The sequence below is a fragment of the Podarcis bocagei genome (genome assembly GCF_964188305.1).
Source record: "Podarcis bocagei genome assembly, chromosome: 7".
In the NCBI taxonomy this organism is placed as follows: Eukaryota; Metazoa; Chordata; class Lepidosauria; order Squamata; family Lacertidae; genus Podarcis; species Podarcis bocagei.
The window spans coordinates 31,275,624-31,295,570 of NC_138132.1; the positions used below are offsets into that span (position 1 = coordinate 31,275,624).

Genomic DNA, 19,947 nt, shown 5'->3' on the forward strand with positions numbered 1-19,947 from the left:
TCCCCACCCCCTTAGCTCTTAGTCAAAACTTTGACTCAAAAGTGACTGCAGCTTGCAACTGGAACCAGACTTCAAAGAATCAGGGAAGGAAGGGGGGCAAAAAAAACCTGAGCTGTGAAAGAACAGATCCCTGCTGATCGCACATTTCTCAGTTTCAACCAGGAGAATTGAGTGGTGAAGCTTTTCCTGCAGGTTGGGAAGAAGTACATTTGAATCTTCACCCACCATAACAAAACAAAGCAAAGCAACCCACCACCAACCTAGCGGTGGGCAAATCTGTCACTTTTCAGTTTCTCTCAGTTTCCCAACCTTCAGTTCTCCACATTTCCATCTCAGTTTTAATTTTAAAAAGCTCTCATGAAAATTCACCAGCATTTTGGGATGAATGTCTCCTTATATACATATGTACAATTTTGCCAGATATATACATTTTTGCAAAGCAATTACCCCAAATACAATATATAATATATAAATCAATACACAATTGTGTATATTGTTTTTTACTTGCATATGCATTTCAATGCTCACTTTACACCACTATGTGCATTTTTTTTGTACACATTACTTGGCTGGAGAACTGCATCGCAAATAAAGCGAACTGCAAATTTTGAAGATGGCTGTTTCAGTCTTCATATTGTTTTGGAAAATGCAGATGGTGTGGGTTCAACTTTAAATACAAACTGCATCAGATTTCTCCCCCATCCTCTGTACATATAGATAAATACACATTGGGTTGTTCTAGGCTCCATCTGGCAAACTGTTTGCATGGGGAGAATCCGGTGGATGATGGGTGGAGCCAGCTGGTCTAGGGCAAAGGCTGAGTGGGATGTGGGAGAATGAGGACGGAGCATTGATGGGCTGGGGGTGGAATCTAGCAGGCTGTGGGTAGAACCTGGTGTATTTGGGGTAGAGTCTGATATAGTGCTGTCAGGTGTAGTATGGCTGGAATATAGCTGGTTTGTTTATTCATAATTTAAAAGAAATTCTAAGCTGCTTAATATTTTAAAAATCTCTAAGCAGTGCACAACATTGAAACAATAAACAATATCATGAAAACAAAAATACAGCCTGAAACCAGCAAAACAGTAAATCAAGATGTGCTACATCCAGAGCATTCCCCTGATCCACCAAGCTTGTAACTCTATCAGAAAAGGAAATAAGATTAGTCTGGCATGACTTGTTTTTGAGACACCCATGCTGCAAGGTAGGTCTGGGAGAGACCCTTGTCTGAAATTCTACAGAACCGTTAGTGTAGAAACCACTGAACTAGATGGACCAATGGTTTCATTCAGCCTAGGATTCAATTGCCAGCTTATATCCTACCATTCTTCCAAGGAATCCTTGGCTCTCACTTCCTTTCCCTCATATTTTATCCTGACAACAACCCTGTGAAGTAGGCCAGGCTGAGGGTCTGTGAATGGCCCAAGGTCACCCAGTGAGCTTCATGCCTAACAGGGGATTTGAACTCTGGTCTCCCACATCCTAGTCTGACACTTTAACCACTACACTGTACTGGCTCTTGAGTGTCGGCAACCCTAAAGAGGAAGCTGGTAAGTTTGGATGCAAAAGCTGGTTGCTCTAGACTTGAGAAGGAGATATATGTGCACCTTCCCATTCCAGGACAAAACATTATGGCAGGAGTTGAGAAGCCCCTGTGGATAGTTTTTCATGTTATCACTTCCCCTGCTTTTTTTTTTAAAAAAGTGTGGATTCATTTTTAGCTATTCATAAAAAATGCAAGGATGGATGGATAGATGAATGAATGTAAGGGGGGGGGGGAAGAGGAGGCCAAAGGAAAAGAAAAGCAGAGGGGAGAGAGAAAAGGCACAAGGTCACTCCATTCTTGGAGCAGATTTATGGGGGCGCCGTGCAGCCAGGCTCTTGCAAGCCACAAATCACACTTCAATTATTCATAAATATAAAACTGCAGCATTAAAAAGCGGGAGGGGAAGCAACTGCGGCAAGAGGCATCCTCAAACCTGCATGACGGCTGCCTTGTCAGTTCAGCTGGGATGCCAGGGCACTTGTCAGGCAAAGGCAAAGCACTCAGGCCACCCACAAAAAAGCTCCACATCTTCAAAAATGTGCGACATTTCAAGCTGGGAGGATGTTTCTCTGTCACCATTGTCCTGAGGTGTCTTGGCAAGGCGCTGGGAGCAAATATGAAGCGTAATGCACACATGCTGGGGTCTTATTGGGACCCTGAACTTAGCCACAGTTCTGGGTGACAAATATGCACGATAGAAAACAACATGGCATCAGTAACTTAGTTGAAAGATATATGAGAATAGGTGATGTTTAAGAAAAATGAAATTTGAAGTAATATTATGTTTAAATTAAGCAGTTCAGTATTTTGATAAAAATATCTAAAGTTGGGGACATAATATTTGAGAATTACAAAATAAGAACTGAAATAAGGTAATAAATTGCTGCTTATAATTTTATTATTGAGAACGCAGGAAAGGGAGATGTGAGGAAGTCCAAAGCTTATGGAAATATGATTTTTGGATTGTTGTTTTTGTTATATTTTTCTTCTATTCTATGTCTATTTTCTTGTTTTTCTTTGCTTTCTTTTGTTTGTTATATTGTGGTGATGGCATTTTATATGTTTGGTGATTTTGTGTTTAAAATTTGCAATAAATATCTTTTTTTAAAAAAAGACAAATAGATCTTTCTTCAGCTTCCACCTGAGCTTCGCTGGATGGCTGCCTTTTTAAGGTTGTTCGAATCACTGAATACAAATGGAGGAGTGAAATAATTCCCTTCATTGGCTACAGTTCTAGACCAGGAGTCCCCCCCCCCCCAGGCACAGGGGCTGAATGTGGCCCCCAGGCCTCTTTTGTTTGGCCCATGGCACTCTCTGCAAGCCACACCCCTCATCTGCCCTGCTCCATGCCCTTCCTGAGTGCTTTTGTCTGGCTGGGATGTGTCCCTGAACTGTGACAATGACTCTTGCTTGCTTGGATGGAGAAAAGTGTGTGTAGAACCCTAAGAATACAAGGAGAGCCTGCTGGAAGAGGCCAATGGCCCACCTTGTCCAGCATCCTGTTCTCACAACAGCCAACCAGATGCCTTTGGCTTCCAGCAACTGGTATTCAGAAGCATTCTTGCCTCTGACTGTGGAGGCAGAGCAGAGTCATTATGGCTAGAAGCCTCTGACTGTGGTGCAGCTGGAATAAAGAAGTAGGGAGAAATTCAGCTCAGTTCACCTTTAAAGATGAATCTATCTAATTCACACTTCCTGAAACAATATGCAAATCGAAGCGTATTTGTCTTTTGAGAACTGCGCTTCTCCTAATTTTATAATGCAGCCAAGTAATGTGCACAAACATGTATATATTAGGTAAATTGTGTATAAAATTGCATATATTCATGAAAACAGCATACAAAGATGCTTTATACTGGAGAAAGTTGCTTTGCAAAAATGTGTAGATTCAGGAGAAATTCACATTATAACGCTAATGAACTTTTGGGAAAACTTTTTCTGAAAAAGAATTTGCAAATTGATGTGGAGAGCTGATGTGGAGATGGGAAAAATGAGAAACGGAGATAAACCAGAGCAGTCGGACTCTTCCATCATTAGCTGAAAGGTAGCCTTCAGTACCTTTCAGTACTGATGCAAGAGTTGCATCAGTTACTCTGCCCTCTTGTGGCTCTAGTCATGCCACCACTGGCACCCATCCCTGGAAGCCTTCTTCAAAGAATCCTGGGAACTGTAGCTTGTTAAGGGTGCTGAGCATTGTTAGGAAAGACCCTTATTCCGCTAATGTAACCTTGGTCCCTATGTCTACTCATGCAATGCTATTAAGGACCTCAAAACACCCACAACATCAGGGGTTCATCTACCTGCTCAACTTCCAGCATGAGCTATAAACTCTCATCTACCTATAAAGCTGCTTTGCATTCTGCATAGGCCGAACTGGCTAATTTCTACTGCAAAACAATTAAAAATAAAATAAAATGGGCACGAATCTGACATTGGAAATGGCATTAGGGAAAAGCCAGTGAGGGAATATCTCCGGCCCCCAGGATATTCTGCAACTGATCTTAAGGTGGCTATTGAACAAAAGAATTTCAAATGGAGACTGCAACAGGGAACTGCCAAATTACAATCAGAAGATTCAAATCTGCATCTTAAATCAAGATAATGCTTTTTTTTAAAAGCACATGATGTGTGTCAGTTAGGTTGCCAATGCTAGAATTTCCAGAGTGGTGCCATGTTAGCCTTCAATCCTAACCTTTATATCTCAATAGACATGGTTAGATTTGTGTTGTTAGTCTCTTGTAACAAAATCAACAAAGAGTCTTGTGATACCTCAAAGATTAACAAATGCCAGGACTTTTTGTAATCACCAAGACAGCCCTGCTAATTGCCGTTGTAGCTATTTGCTTTTGTGTAATTATCTGTCCTTTTTTATTCCCTCTGACCTTCCTCTACACACACACATCCTTGGGTTCCCCTCTCTCTCTCTCTCTCTCTCTCTCTCTCTCTCTCTCTCTCTCTCCATTCATTCATTCATTCACTCAAAGACATTTTACTCCACACATCAGCCAGAAAAGGTTCCTAGTGTGGCTCCCAAATCAATATGAACAAGACAGACTCCGCCCTTAGGTTTATAATCTACAAAGAAATGATACAAAAGGAAAAGGGACTGGGAGGGCGAAGGGAAAAGATAACTTTGACACTATTTCTTAGCTATAATTTGGGATTGTTTCATGCATCTAATGAAGTGGAATCTGGTCCATTAATGTTTATACCAGGGGTGGAGGGCCCTGGTGCCCTTCTGAGGTTGTTGGATTCCAGCTCCCATAATCTCAAGACAGGATGACCAATGGTCTTTTAAGATAGATATCTTACAGCAGGGGAGGCAAAAGCCAGGCCCTCCAGTATTCTGTAGTCTGGGGGAAAAGAAGGTGGACAGAGACACTGCATGATAGAACTCTATAGTTCTGTAGAGTGGGGGAGAATAAGAAAGTAGGCAAACGTTGAGACTGTATAATTAAATGAGGTGGCCAAACAATGTTATTTGAAACTTACTGTTGCTGACCATGAGCAGAGTCTGGGACTTCCTGGAGGGATAACAGCTGAACTAGGTCACCTCTAATATCCCAAAGCAGACTTCCATGGAAGGTACCTTGGCTGCTAAAATTGACTGGACCTCTCAGAAGGAGAAAGCAAACGGTGATGGAATCCATAACATAACAAGAATTGCCTTTGCCCTGTGCAAACCCCCACTGTTCAGCCCGGACGCTGAGGTCCAGCTCTGAGGGCCTTTGGGCGGTTCCCTCACTGCGAGAAGTGAGGTTACAGGGAACCAGGCAGAGGGCCTTCTCGGTAGTGGCACCCGCTCTGTGGAACGCCCTCCCATCAGATGTCAAGGAAATAAACAACTGTCTGACTTTTAGAAGACATCTGACGGCAGCCCTGTTTAGGGAAGTTTTTAATGTTTGAAGTTTTATTCTGTTTTTAGTCCCATGTTGGGAGTCACCCAGAGTGGCTGAGGAAACCCAACCAGATGGGTGGGGTATAAATAATAAAATTATGGTGATGATGATGATGATGATGATGATGTGCTCCAGAGTTCCTTGCAGCTGTGCATAGAACATTCATCCACTAACATTTCTTCACAGCCCTTTCTGGGTGGAGCATCTGCTTCGGGTCTGCTGCAAATGCTCCATGTTGTATTCATTCACTCTGCACTAATGCTAAAGCAAAAGAGAATAGTTGTGCTCATGGTTGAAGATCTATAAATGCAACTGTACTATCCTATGTAATCAGCAGTTGAAATTATATCTCAGCAGCTGCGGTGTGTGAAACAGCAGGCTGCGTGCTGCAATGCGCTTTAGTGTTCCAGTGCATGGATGTGCACTAGGGATTCATTTGCACCAGGGGTTGCCAAGGGGATGCCCTCCAGTGGTTGTTGGACTACAGTGCCCATCTGCTCCAGCCAGCATGGCCAGTGCTCAAAGGATGATGGGAGCTGGAGTCCAGCAACATTTGGAGGGCACCACATGGGCTACCTGATTTACGCAACCCCCCTTCAGAAATTTAACTTCCAGGGTTTCTAGTGAGGGAGGTGAATCCTGACTCATGGCTACCATAGTCATTCCAGCAATCTCAATTTTCATTAGTTAGCTCAAAAAGCAAACTTTGGGATGAAATTGGGACCATGTTTTACCAGAGGAAAAACCTTTACTGTCTGTCCCCCCATCAGCAGAGGGGATCTTCTGAGCCATGTTTCCAGAGGACACCCCAAAAGCTGGAGCCAACCTCACGGGTTGCATTTTCCACGTCGTCTATGTGCAAAGCAGTATGCGAGGGATTTGTTATAACCTCATTAGGACCCTTCAGAAAGCTTCCTTCCAAAGAGGAAATGACTTCGTTCCGTGGGTAGCTTGACTAATTAACAGGCATCATTAGCAATCTTGTTAGCATATTAAGCAGGGGCGCCATAGGCTACCTGGCACTGCTATTGCAAACGGAAAGGTAAATTGTACCAGGGAAAAGGTATTGGCAGAATTATGCCTTCTTGGGGTTACAGAAGAAGCGATGGCGGCGTTAGGAAAAGAATCGAAAGGCAAGTGGCAATACTAGGGCTGCAAGCTCGCCCTACATAATAGACTCCTTAGCATTCCTATCAAGGGTGGGGAGCCTTAGGCCTGGGGGCCAAATGTGGCCCTGCAGACTTCTCAATCTGGCCCTTGGACTCCTTCCCCTTCCCAAGGCCTGGCTTCACACCCTCCTGGAATGTCTTTGCTTGTAACCCTGATTGCTTTAGTGGATGGCATATCAAGAGGGAGGTGTGAGCTTGTGTAGAAATTAGCCTACTGTACAAAGTAAAATGTGCATTTATGGCCCCACCCTCTTTTGCCTCTGGCCCCGCCCACTCCTGGGATGTGGCCTTCCGAAGGTTGCCCATAAGGGATTGCAGCTCTCAGACAGAGAAAGGTTCCCCACTCCTGATTCATATTGTGCTTCTGAATGGTCAAAACACTTCGCGTATGTTATTTTGTACTCCTTACAACAACACTGCAAAATTAATTGTTGGCATCTGTCTGTCTCGGGAGGCAATGGAGGACTGTACCTTTGAGGGTAGGGTCACACTGTTGGAAGGTTGCAGCGCCTGCTGTGGCTGTGGAGACTGATATGGGAGAGACATGGTTTGCTGTAGCTGGGGCAGATGAAGGTGTCCGGTTGTGTTGCTGCAGATGCACCATGCTGTTTCTTCTCTCTGCTCTCCTCCTAGCGGTCATTCCTCTTCTGGTCACTGCTGTGGATACATGACCTTCCTGTCTGTCTCCAGGCACTGCAGTCATTTGCAAGAGATTCCCACACAGCGGGGTTGATGTTGCCAACCTTCACAACTCATTTGCAGACATCTTTCTAACATATGGGCCTGGTACCTGCCAATGGGCCTGGTACCTGAAGCCAGCTCCCCATACAGCACATCCTTGGAGATCCTGCCACCCATTCTGTGGACACGACCAAGCCAGAGTAGATGTCACTGAGACAGGAGTGCAAACATGCTGGGAATGTGGGCCTGGGAGAGCACACCTTTGTTTGAAACTCTGTCCTGCCATGTGATACCCAAAATCCTCCTGACACAGCGCTTGTGGAAGGCATTGAGGCGTCACCACTGATGGCTGTGATTGCCCAAGACTCGCCTTCATAAAGCAGCATGCTCAACACGCAAGCCTGACAGAACTTCATCTTGGTTAGCATCACATTCTCCCGTACCCTTCTGGAGAGGTGAGCCATTGCTGTATAGCTGACTTGCTCATACGCTTGGCAAGTAGGGCAGTAGCATTAGCCCCACATTTCAGGTGGGAAGTGATGCAGTTTTGAACCTTGCCCAGTTGATGTCCATGGCTAGAAGTGAATGATGGTGCCTGGAAGCCATGTCTGGTCCTGGAAAAGGCAGATCTGATCATGGTGACCCATGCTTTCATTAACCTGACTGGATTACTGCAACACACTCCAAGTGAGGCTACCTAGAAACTTCAACTGTCCAGACTCCAGCGGTTATAGATTCTTGAACAGAGCCAGTTATCTAGAATATGAGCTTCTCTTGCATTGGCTTCTGAGTCATTTCTGGGACCCATTCAAAGTGACACTCATGGCCTTTGAAGTCTAATATGACACTTAAAGGATGGCCTTAGGAAGCTGCCTTATATCATCCAAGTCAGACCATTGGTTCATCAGCACTGCCTACCCTAGGGGGTAGCTAAAATGGTGCTTCAGGGTGTTGTTGGAGTGTAATTGGGATGGAAAAGGAACCTGCAGAACTCAGATCTCAATGTGGATTCACCTGATTTGATCTGAGCGGATAATGGCCTGAATCAAATCATGAGGCTCTATTAGTCTTCTGTAGAATCTGCAGTCCTATGGATCCCATTAAAAGGCATGAGCTGTAGCTCAGTAGTAGAACATCTGCACTGCATGCAGAAGGTCCCAGGTTCAATCCTTGGTGTTTTTGGGTAGGGAATGTCCCCTGCTGGAAACCATGGAGAGTTGCTGCTTGTCGGTGTAGACAATACTAAGCAAGATGGAGCTCCCTATGGGAGCACAGCTCTGATACTGTTTTCAGGGCAGCAGCAATGATGCTATTTGCTGGAGTGCCAGGGTAAGTGATGGCATGCTATTGGGCATGGTAAGTGATTGGGTTGAGCATGAGGCTTTCAAGTTGGTTTGTGACGTGTTAGTATTGAAGATGATCAAGGATGAGGACAATCACCAAGGAAAGGTTGGATACTTGTTTTTTTCAGCTAAATAGACAAATGGTCTGACTAAATATAAAGCAGCTTTCTTTTTCCTATAGCAGCCATAGGCAAACTCAGCCCTCCAGATGTTTTGGGACTACAATTCCCATCATCCCTGACCACTGGTCCTGTTAGCTAGAGATGATGGGAGTTGTAGTCCCAAAACATCTGGAGGGCTGAGTTTGCCTATGCCTGCCCTATGGTATCAAACCCAGGATGTTCTGCATGCAAAGCATGTGTTTTATTACTGAGCTTTGGCCATATTCTCACCTATGACTCTATGTATTAAGATTATCGACTGATGCAGTCTGTGTAAACCATCAACCTCTGAAGGTGGGACATAGGACCTTTTCAGTGGCTGCACTTACACTTTGGCACTCTATAAAGGCCTTCCTCTCTTTAGACAGGCATTTGGCCTGGCCTGCTGTTAATTTTAGCTCCTTCTGGCACACGAATCCTTGTTTTTAAGCTATTTTGCCAGCTGTCTTTTGTCATCTTCTATTGCTGTTATTGCTTAGATGTCCTTTATTGTCTTTTTATTGCTCCTTGTGAGCCACCTTGGACATTTTATGGGGAAGACAGGATATAAATATTCTTAAATAGGCTGCAACAGGGGTAGCCAATGTGGTGCCCTCCAGAAAATGTTGGGTAACAACTCCCATCATTTGCAACCAGCATAGCCAGTGGTCAGCGTTGATGGGATTTGCAGTCCAACAACAACTGGAAGGCACCATGTTGGGTATTCCTAGCTGAAAAGATGATGGTTCGTTGGGAGCAAGTCTTGCTCCAGTCCAAAGGAGCATGATGAAGTCTGCTTAAAGCAATCTGGAGCCATTCCTGATCGTTCCTATGGAGCACCACCCTTATCTTCCCCATACCTGACAGCATGTATGATGTCGGGTATAGGACATGTGGGCATGTGCTTCCCCTCAATGGCCTCATGAGCCATGTTTCACCTGTGGGTCAGAGGTTCCCCACCCCTGGTGTAAGGAATGCACTCTGGTACAGAGCTATAGTCCTCCCTGAGTTCATCATGCCCTGACTTCTCAAGTGACTGCTTTCTCATGTGATTGAGCCACTAGATATTAATCAGTACAGGCAGAAACTCCACCTCATTTGTCTGCCATTATATCTTGCCAAATATTGAAATCTGATATTGTATGATGTCAAATAAAGATGGGAAATCTTCAGCAGCTATCTGGAGAATAATGGAGTGAGGGAAGAAATTTGCTTTTGTTTGCATTTTAATTTGAAACCACCTAATTAGGACTTCTCACAATATGCAAACTGAAACACAGCTATCCTTCAAAATTCATACTTCTTCAAACTTTGCAATGCAGTTATCTACTTGAAAAGCGTGCATGAAAATGCATATATTAGTGAAAAATAACACACAAGATTACATACCACAATGCATTATATTGGGGAAATTGCTTGCAAAAATGTGTTTATTAATCAAAATTGCATACAAAAATGTGTTTATTAGGAGAAATTCTCACTGAAGTGCTGATGAATTTCCATGAGGATTAAAAAGCGGGGGGGGGGGGATAATTGCTGAGGAAATGCAGAGAACTGAATTTGAGTTTGGAAAAAATGAGATATGGAGAAAACCAAAATGAACAGATTCATCTGTCCCTACTGGGCATTTTTAGAGTAGAATGCTTAGGAGAAAATACTTTTCAGCTGCTCTGTTGAATGTATACACCTGGGCTGCAGTTTAGTTATTGTGCTCCTGTCCTCCTTTGAACAAGAAGAATTTCAGAAGCTGTTTCTCTGCATGAGAAGCCCCTGCCCCATTTACAGGAGACACACAGAGGTTCAGGGTTCCTTGCAAGGGAACAAGCTCTCCAGCTCCCAGACTAGATGAAGGATAAATTGCCTCTTGCCAGGAGGCTGCAGTGCTGGACGCCCGCAGATTGAAAATTGGTAGCTTTTCTTTGCCATCTCTGATCCCTGGCAATGTCAGGGTTTGCGATGCACTTGAAATAACAGAGCTGCAGGGAGCAGCATTACAGGATGGAACCATTAGTCAGATGGCCCAAGGCTTTGGAATACCCTTAAGAAGAAGAAGTCCCTTTAAAGAAGCATCCAGTTTGCAAGCTTCTCTTCACCTCTTCACCAGGTTTATATTTTAATGGGACTGTTTTATTGTGCATTTTAATTATGGATGTTTACATTTTAATGTTTGTGTAATTGTTTTTTTTTTTAAAAACTATTTAGAAGCCTTAGAAGCCTTGTTATGGCATTAAGTGGCATGTACACCATACATTTAAACCACCATGATACTGCTTTGAATACACAGTTTACCCCAAAGAATCCTGGGAAGTGTAGTTTGTCAAGGGTGCTGAGAGTTGTAAGGAGACCCCCTATTCCTCTCCCAGAACTACAATTCCCAGAGTTCTTTGCAAAGATGGATTGATTGTTAAACCCATCTGGGAACTGTAGCTCTGGGAGGGGAATAGGGTGTCTCCTAACAATTCTCAGCACCCTTAACAAACTACAGCTCCCAGAGTACTTTGGAGAAAGCTGTGACTGTTTGAAGTGATATCATACCGCTTGAAATGCATGGTGTGAATGTGGTCTAAATTAACTACTACTAAAAGTAGTAGTGATAGCAGGAGCTAAGAAGAATGGGGAAATCCATCATTTGGCATAAAATAAATAACAGCACGCACATGCACCCCCCCTAACTTGGTGGAACAGCTTTAAATATTGCAACTGCTACAGCAAAAAATATATTAAAAAGTTAAGGGAGGGGGGTCGGAAAAAAAGAAAAGAAAGAAAATCAGAAAGTCACAACAGCCAACCAAGCCTGTCATTATGCAGTGAGCCAGCTTTTGTGCAGACAAATTAGATGTAATAAACAAAGTCGGGCCTGGGGATTGTGTGGGTGAGGGAGCCTTGCAATTTTCTCATAAAGATGTTGGCGCTGAGCTGTCATCCCCTGACGACCTGAAGTGCAAGGGAGACGCCTATCTGGGTGGCTCAGCACATGAGTGCCAGCTCTGGGATTCAAGGAGCCTTCAGGGCAAAGCCTCCCCTAATTCTCTGCAAACTAAGGACTCTGTTACACCACCAACCGCCTCCCGTGCTCTCTGCCATGCAATGGCAGCTGTGCGCTTAGGGCAACAGGCCCTTTGTCCCCATAGAGGTCCTAGGCAGTGCCTGAACTTGCTGACATCAGGAGCTGACTTTGGGGAGCTCAGGCAGCAAATGGGAAGCAATAGGTTAAAGGGTGAAGGAAGGCTGGGGGCCAGAAGTAGGGATGGAGCATAATAGCTGAGGTGGCCCTGCCATGAGGCAGCAGCAGAGTTCAGACACCATGAAGGTCTACAGCAGGGATGGGGAACTTTTCTCCATCCAAACATGGTTGGACACCATCAGCCAGCCTAGCCAATGGTTGGGGCTGAAAGTTAAAACTATGGAATTTACTCCCACTAGATGTTGTGGTGGCTATCAGTGACTATTAGTCATGATAAGTATGTTCTAGCTCCACGTTTGGAAGCAGTATGTCTCTGAATACTATTGATGGGAATCACAAGAGAGGAGAGTATCATTGCATTGCAGGCTTCCCCTTTGGGCCACTGTGAAAACAAGATGGTGGACTAGATGGGCTTTTAGCCTGATGCAGAAGCAAGGCTCTTCTTATGTTCTTAAGCATCACTGCTTCCGGCCTAGTGCAAACTTCATGTGCTCTCCTTATCCCACAGTCCCCTTGATTCTTTTTAATGGAGGGTGTAAGTGGCCTTCTTTAGCTTCTTACAGTTCCCTTGGATTGAGTTCCCTTGGATATCACCCAACAAAATAAAAACCAGGAGTGTGGAAACTGTGGCCCTCCAGACACTGATCACAGGGAGGGACTGGTGTGTTAGTTGTGGCACCTAGTCCTCTAATATGCCACAGCCCTGTTACACTGTTCTGGGAGAATATAAGAAAGAAACCACAGTATTCCCAAATGTCAGATTCCCACAGAAGCCTTTCTGTTTTTATTTAGTGCTCCAGTAAAACAATCAATATTTTAAAACCACATGAAAAATTCATTTCCTCCTTAGTGTTGCCAGCAGGATTTCTAACAACCGGGTGAAAAACAAGAAACCGCCTGCACCTTGGAGTTAAGACTTCCCAAAGTAGGGAAGATATTTTCTCTCTTAGACTTGGTAGATCCATCATAGAAAGGCTCCAGAGTTTTGTGTCCTCTTAGGCAAGAGGTCACCAATGAGTTAGAGAGGGCTGTAGGAATAGAAGCAAGGCTGTAGCTCAGTAGCAGAACATATAATCTGCATGCAGAAGTTTGACCCCTGGCATCTTCAGGTAGGACTGGGACAGGCCACTACCTGAAACCCTGGAGAACTGCTGCCAGTCAGTGCAGGGCTGGGGAACCAGATCCAGCCTCCACAGGGCACTTTTGCCAGGTCATATGGCACCAGGTGATTCAGTTTCAAAGGACCAGGAGTGGATTGCATTTCTATTGCAAGCAGGGCTTGCCTTTGGCACTGGATTTAAATTTAATGCTGAATAGAAGCCTGGCTGGGATTGGCCCATGCAGGAGCTCTGGTCAGAAGCAGTGTCCGGCAGGAGTGATCTTTCAGTCCTGCTCTCTGAAGGGGTCTGCTTCACCAGCACATCCCCTCAAGGAACATGCTGGTGAATCAGCATCCAGTGGGTTCGAACATTAATTAAAACATGCTTGGGATGGGGTGGGGAAGAGACATAGCACCTCCTCCTTCCCCATCCCCTTATCCAACAGCAAGTTCAATTAGTGTTTAGAAGCCCTGATTAAACGTGTGTGTGTGTGTGTGTGTGTGTGTGTGTGTGAAGATGTAGAACCTCCTTCTTCCCCCTCACAACCCACCACCACCACACCATCCGTCCTATTTCAAGGTCTATTCTTTATTTTGTGTCTCTTTTAGTCTGGGTTTAGAGACACCGCATATATTTCCTCCCCTTTAAAATAAAAGGACTGAGTGTCCCTTACCCTGCAGGTAGGCTTGTCAGGTGATTATGACGCTGGGGTAGGACAAGGGATGCCAAACACATTAATAAACCTGTCCTGATGGTTGAACAGTCCCTACCATTCCTTCTGTCGAGAATTCCCTCCAGAAAATGATAAAATTGGAGGTCATCTTGGACACAGGACAGCACAGTCTCCTTTCTCTTGAGCTAACTTGTTTAAGAAACTTCATCTGTCTTTGAAACCTTTAAAGCAGGCTGACCTAAATCAGCTTCATAAGAAATTAAAGGACGAATTTATAGAGGCAATATTCTTGTGTACTTAATATATGTCTCTATCTCTCTGTGTGTATATATGCATGTATGTATGTATGAATTATATATATTCTATATTCTGTGCCAAGGTTATCAAAATCAACATCTTCAGTGCAAATTTCCACATGCTGATCTCTTTGAACAAATGCATCTTTTCGAAGGATTAGGAACTTGGAAGTGGGGGCAAAATCAGTGTGAAATAGAAGATGGAAAGTGTATGAAAAAGAGGGGAGTACATGGTTGTGGAGGGGGGACCTGGAAGAAAATAAAGACAGCTCTCGCTGCTCTTCTAGTTCACAAGTAAGACTATGATTTTATCTAGTGTTCATGCCACCTGGAAAGTTTCTCTCTCAGGAAGGTATGGTATATTTTGCTACCATCCAACAAAGATTATCAGTGTAATCTGAAAGACTCCTAGGGTATGTTCCCCAATTATCATGGTCCTGCATGTTCCATGCAGTGAACATAGCTGGGGTGAGGTGCAAGCAGAAGCCAAGTTTCATTTGGGAGCTTAGGCATCAGCAACTGCTCGGGCTCAAGCAGAACATCTGAAATATGCAAGTGTTGGATACAGGACCTGAGACAGCTCCAAGTGGAGCGCAGGCTGGGTGCTAACACACAAGCAGGGCGACTAGATGTTGCTTCACCAGTTGCTTGGAGTTGGCTGAGGCTTTGAACAGGCTGCAGTTTGATCTTGACCAGGGCTGTGGAAACTTTGGCTCATCAGATCTTGTTGGGAGCACAGTTTTCCCCCAACCACATCCAGAATGTCCAATAGTCATAGATGGTGGAAACTGTAGTCCAGCAGCAACTGGAGGGTTGAAGGTTTCCCAAACCTAGCCTGGAAGGCTCCTGCCATCACAGGCAGGAAAAGCCTTCTGTATGTAAGCCCAATTGTGTGGACTTTTGTTTTTGTTTTATTCTTTTTTGTTTAAAACGTTGTTATGCTGCCTTCTACTAAAAAAAAAGCAACATTCCAGGGTAGTTCACAACAACCTAAAATGCAAATTCATTAAATCAGCACTTTAAAACAACTTTATTTTCATTTGGCACGATTTATATACTGCTTAATTAACCAAAACAAAACACCTCTAAGCAGTTTACAGCACATACAGGAACATTCAAGGCACTAAACTGAAATATTAGCCATAATACTAGTGAGCCATGAAGAAATGAGTTTTCAGCAAGAATAGGGCATGTTGAATTTTTCAGTTTCAAATTCCAAAAATGAGAGGTGCTAAAAAGTTGTAACATGGCTTGGGAATTCAAAAGATGGTAAAATTACTATAATTTAATTTTGCCTGGTAATTAAAATGTGTGTAAAATTGCATAGAAATCATTAAAAAGAAATTAATGTTATTTTTATTTACATATTATACATATTTTATATTACCTGACACTTTCAGAAGGCAGAATTTAAATTATTTGGTTTTCCGGGAGCAGTTTATTTGCTGCTTAATCAAACATATATTTACCAAGCTAAATGTTGCCCAGTCACAAAAATAATGGCAGATTTGAATCCCTCATACCCCAAAACATATTTTTAAGAACAGTCTCTGAAGAAATTTGCCAAAAAATATGTTTCACCCCCTAAAATGACACACCCTAATGATCTGATCTCTTGCCCTGAAAAGCATCAGACAAATAAAAATATCATTTTAATGATGCTGTTTCTTCATTTCTTCCTTTGAACATGTCAGCCTGAAGAACAGTTCTGTGTGACTCACAACCTTGCCTCTGACACTTCAAATGTTAGTTCATTCAAAACCAAGAAGACAATCTAATTCACAATGCACTTCTTGTCTTGTGGCACGTCTCACAGCATAGCTACTTAGGCACCAGGGAAATATAGGCAGCAATAGCTAGCCTGGATTGGTTCCATGCTCTGCCTAGCCAAGTAGCAACAACAGGAACAGCTGCTTCCGAGGAAGATACAATGCAATATGAGACAATTCCTTCCGTTTGTGTCTCGGTATGGACCCGAGCCCTGAGGCTACTCGTATTTCAAGATAATAAAGCTTAGTATAACAGATCCCCAAGTGGGACGCTGTTGGAGAAGTCCAGGAAAAAAAAAAGTAATTCTGAATCCAGAGTAGGGAGGGAAAAAGCAGGGAGTCAAGTCAGTTAATGGTTCCAGGCAAGAGGATTTATAAGAAAGAGGAGCTGGAGTTTCTCAGCCAAATGGAACTTGTTAAATGCACAGACCAACAGCAAGATCATCAAGTCTTAATATTGTGCTGTCGAAGGCAGGCATAATTACCACCACTGGGAACCTGACGCCCACATAATGGAGGGCCCAGGATAACATGGTCGAGGATAATTGTCATTACAAATAACTCCCCCCACGCCGTGCTTTTATATCTGCTTATACAGGGAGAAACCAGGCCCCCCCCCGCTGCCAAGCTAAGCACCCACTTTGGGTTTGGGGCATTATGGGTGGGTAGTGCCAAATCCAACTTGGTGGGGGAGCAGGGGAGCTTGTAACCAATGGCTGTGGGGCTTTGGGGTGGGTGGGTTGATAGATGGGCCCTCCACCAATTGCCGACAAGCATTAATTTCCCACGGGTGCTGTAGACCTTATGGTGCTTAGCAGGAGGAACATTCTGCTCATTGTCAGGCACCCCATGGCTAGAAAGCTCTGCCTAACAGCACCCGCTGTGTTAGCAATTGGAAGGCACCTGAGGGGATGCATCCACCTTGGGATGTAGGGAGGGGCTGGGAGCCAGCCAGAGATGCAGCCAGCTTTAGGGCAAGATCTTAATCTGCAGAGCAAAAGAAGGGTTGAAACACCCACCCACTCCTCAACCCACCCACGCCGCCTCCTTAGACTCAAAGCACATGATGTCTGATGATCACTTTGCACATGCTCAGAGGCTCCATGATCTTCAGGTCTTTCCAGTATACACCCAGGTCAGTACCGGTTCTGCTGCCTGAAGCCCTTTAACCGGACCTTCTGGGGGCTGAATCAGGGATCTTTTGCACACAGAGCCCATGGCTCCAGTAACGGTCAGCCTTGGCAGAACTTTTGGATGTTCCCCCCAAAAGTACCACATCCTGAAATTCCAATGGAGGCTCTAAAGATTGTAGCTGTAAGTTTCCCTGACCTATTGAGGCTCGAGGCTCAGCTTCTAGAGGAAGTGGAATCAATAAAGAGGGCCTCATCAAAGCAGGTGTCATCAGGAAAGGGCAGGCCCTAATGAGCTCTCAGTGGACACAGCTAACTGGGATATGGAAGATGTTGTCTCAGCCAAGAGCTGATGGTGTCAAGGCTTCATATTGGCTGAAAAGGCCTCTACTGCAGTTGGCCCCGTGTCCTTGAGGGGCTGACTGTGCTGACTTAAAGGGCGCTTGTCTAATTCTGCTGGCACTGATTTCTACCCTGGGGGCTTGACCTCTGAGTCTGAGGAAGTGAGGGAGCTCTTACAAGGGAAAGGTCCAGGGAGAGAGTCTACCTGTTGTATTTCCTGTCTCCCTGTATTTTCCTCAGGGCAGTGCAAGGAGCCTGAGTTGGGGATCAAGACAAAATTGAGCTATCTCTCATACCCTTCAGCATCATCGAAAGGTAGATGTTTTCATTGCTTGCATATATTGCAGTTTAATCAGTTAATTGATCAATTAGCCAGTTAAAAGAAAGTGCATTTTGCTGCTACCACACACAGGGCTGAAACTGTCATCGAGCTATCTACTATGGCTATCTGTCATAGAAGCCTTAGTTGAGGTTACTGCATAGCAGCGGGTTGGACTAGATGACCCCCAGGGACCTTTCCAGCTCTACAGTTCTATGATTCTACGTCGTAGATTTTCCTACTTATTAAAAAAAGACGCCTAAGGAGATTTGCAACAATAAAATACAGCCACTCAATCGAGAAGCCATAGAATCAAAATAATCACAATGTTACAACCTCATTAAAATCCCATATTTAAATCCAATAAACCATTCTCCGTAGAAATTAGGATAATAAAGCCTTACTAAAAGCATCTCACAGAAGAACAGATCTGTAGATGCCTTTCAAAATGAAACACCAATTGCAGTTGCCTTCTTCAGCATTGCTCATCCTTGAGCTTCAGTCAGCTGCAGGTCACCCCTTCCAAAATAATGAGGTGACAAAATGCAAAAAGATCCTGCCTTGCCTGTCTCCCAAAAACTTAACCATGAGCTAAATCTGAACATTTCACTTTCACTTTCAGTTGGGCTCCTGTTGCCCGCTTTCTTTCTTTCTTTCTTTCTTTCTATTTTTATAATAATTTTTATTGAGTTTTACATGTTTATCATAGTAACAACATATTAAATAACAAAAAAGAAATACAACCCCCCAATTTCCCCCTCCCTTCCCGACTTCCCTCAACTTCCTCTTCCAGTTTTTTACATATTAACTTCTCCTGCTTGCTTTATTGTATCTTAATGTTCAATTCCTTTATATTAAATATTGTTATGCTCTTATCATTTTAACATCCTATTGTAATTTCTATCTTTATTTTGTTAATTGTGTTTACTCAAACCCTGCTAGTGAGTCCATTTCTTTACATTGTTTCTGCAGATACAACATAAATGGTTCCCAATCTTTTTTAAAGTCTCTACTGTCTTTCTGTTAGCTTCGCCATTTCAGCATATTCCATCAATTTTTCTTGCCATTCTTCTTTAGTTTGCATTTCGTCGCTTTTCCATCTTTGGGCTAGCAGTATCCTAGCTGCAGTTGTAGCATACATAAAAAAGTTTCTTCTTCTCTTTTGGTAAGTCTTGACCTGAAATGTCTAAGAAAAAAAGCTGGTCTCCTCTTGCCCACTTTCAATGGTTAGGAAATTTCCTCTAGTTTGCACCAGGAGGATGCCAATTTTTCAACTATGTCGCCATTTTTTTTGATGTTATGGTAATAACAGCAAAATAGCTCTCTCCTCTCTTCTAAAATTATACTGCCAGAAGCCTCCCTGAATTATGGTAATACACATACACAGATTTCAACCATCTATATACCGGCTTAACATCGTAGTCTGAAAATGGTAGTCTCTAAGTGGTGCTCATTATCCTGCAATGGAATAAACTGGCCACTGTATTCTGTGCATTGGTAATCTCAAGATTGGACTACTGCAATGTGCTCTCTGTGTGGCTTCCCGTGGGCCTGGGATGGAAGCTCCAACTAGCGCAGAATGCAGCCGCCAGACTGCTAATGGGAGAAGATGGCTGACATCATGCTAAAACATCTGCTCATGACTGCTCATCTCCTACGGAGCCAGATTCAAGGCTGTTGTGTTGATATACAAAGACATGGACAACTTGGGCCCAGGATACCTCAAGGATCTCCTGGGCCCTTCCCCACCCCCAGCCTGATCACTGAGATCATCCGAAGGAGCACTGTTTATCGTTCTCTGTGTTGCAGAGGCCGGACTGGCTTCAGTGAGAAATCGGGCATTAAATGTCACCTGTGGAATACTCTCCTGGCAGAGATTCAGCTAGCTAACCTTCAGACATCTCTCAGAGGCCCTTTCATGCTGATAGGCCAATGCCAGTTCCACTTTCTTGATTAGCCAGTCATTCAAATGATTATCTTGCATTGTTTTTATGGTGTTTGGGATTTTATTGTGCTCTTATATATTACAATATAGTAACTTAAATGAGCAGGCAGTAAACCATTTTTTTAAATAAATAAATAAGATTAATAAAGATACAGCAGAGATAAAATCAGTTTAAATAAACTATAAAATAAAAAATGCTTGCTGGAACTGATATATGCAGGTCATTCCAGTGTACAGCTGATGGGTTCTGCAGGCAATAATTTCACCCTAAGCCATCATTTTACATGTGGCTTTATCTCCCACTCCAGCCACTATTTTGAACCTAGCTCTGAATGCTGTCCTGGCCTCCTGTAATTGTTGGCCCACAGCCCCACTCCTGCGTCAGAATAGTTCCAGGTGAGCATTGGGTCT

General features: G+C 43.8%; 1 protein-coding gene across 3 annotated transcripts in view; it reads right to left on the bottom strand.

Moving 5' to 3' along the window:
- DLGAP3 (DLG associated protein 3) overlaps nt 1-19,947 on the bottom strand; it is a 178,694-nt gene that overhangs the window by 39,070 nt on the left and 119,677 nt on the right. The window lies entirely within an intron of this gene.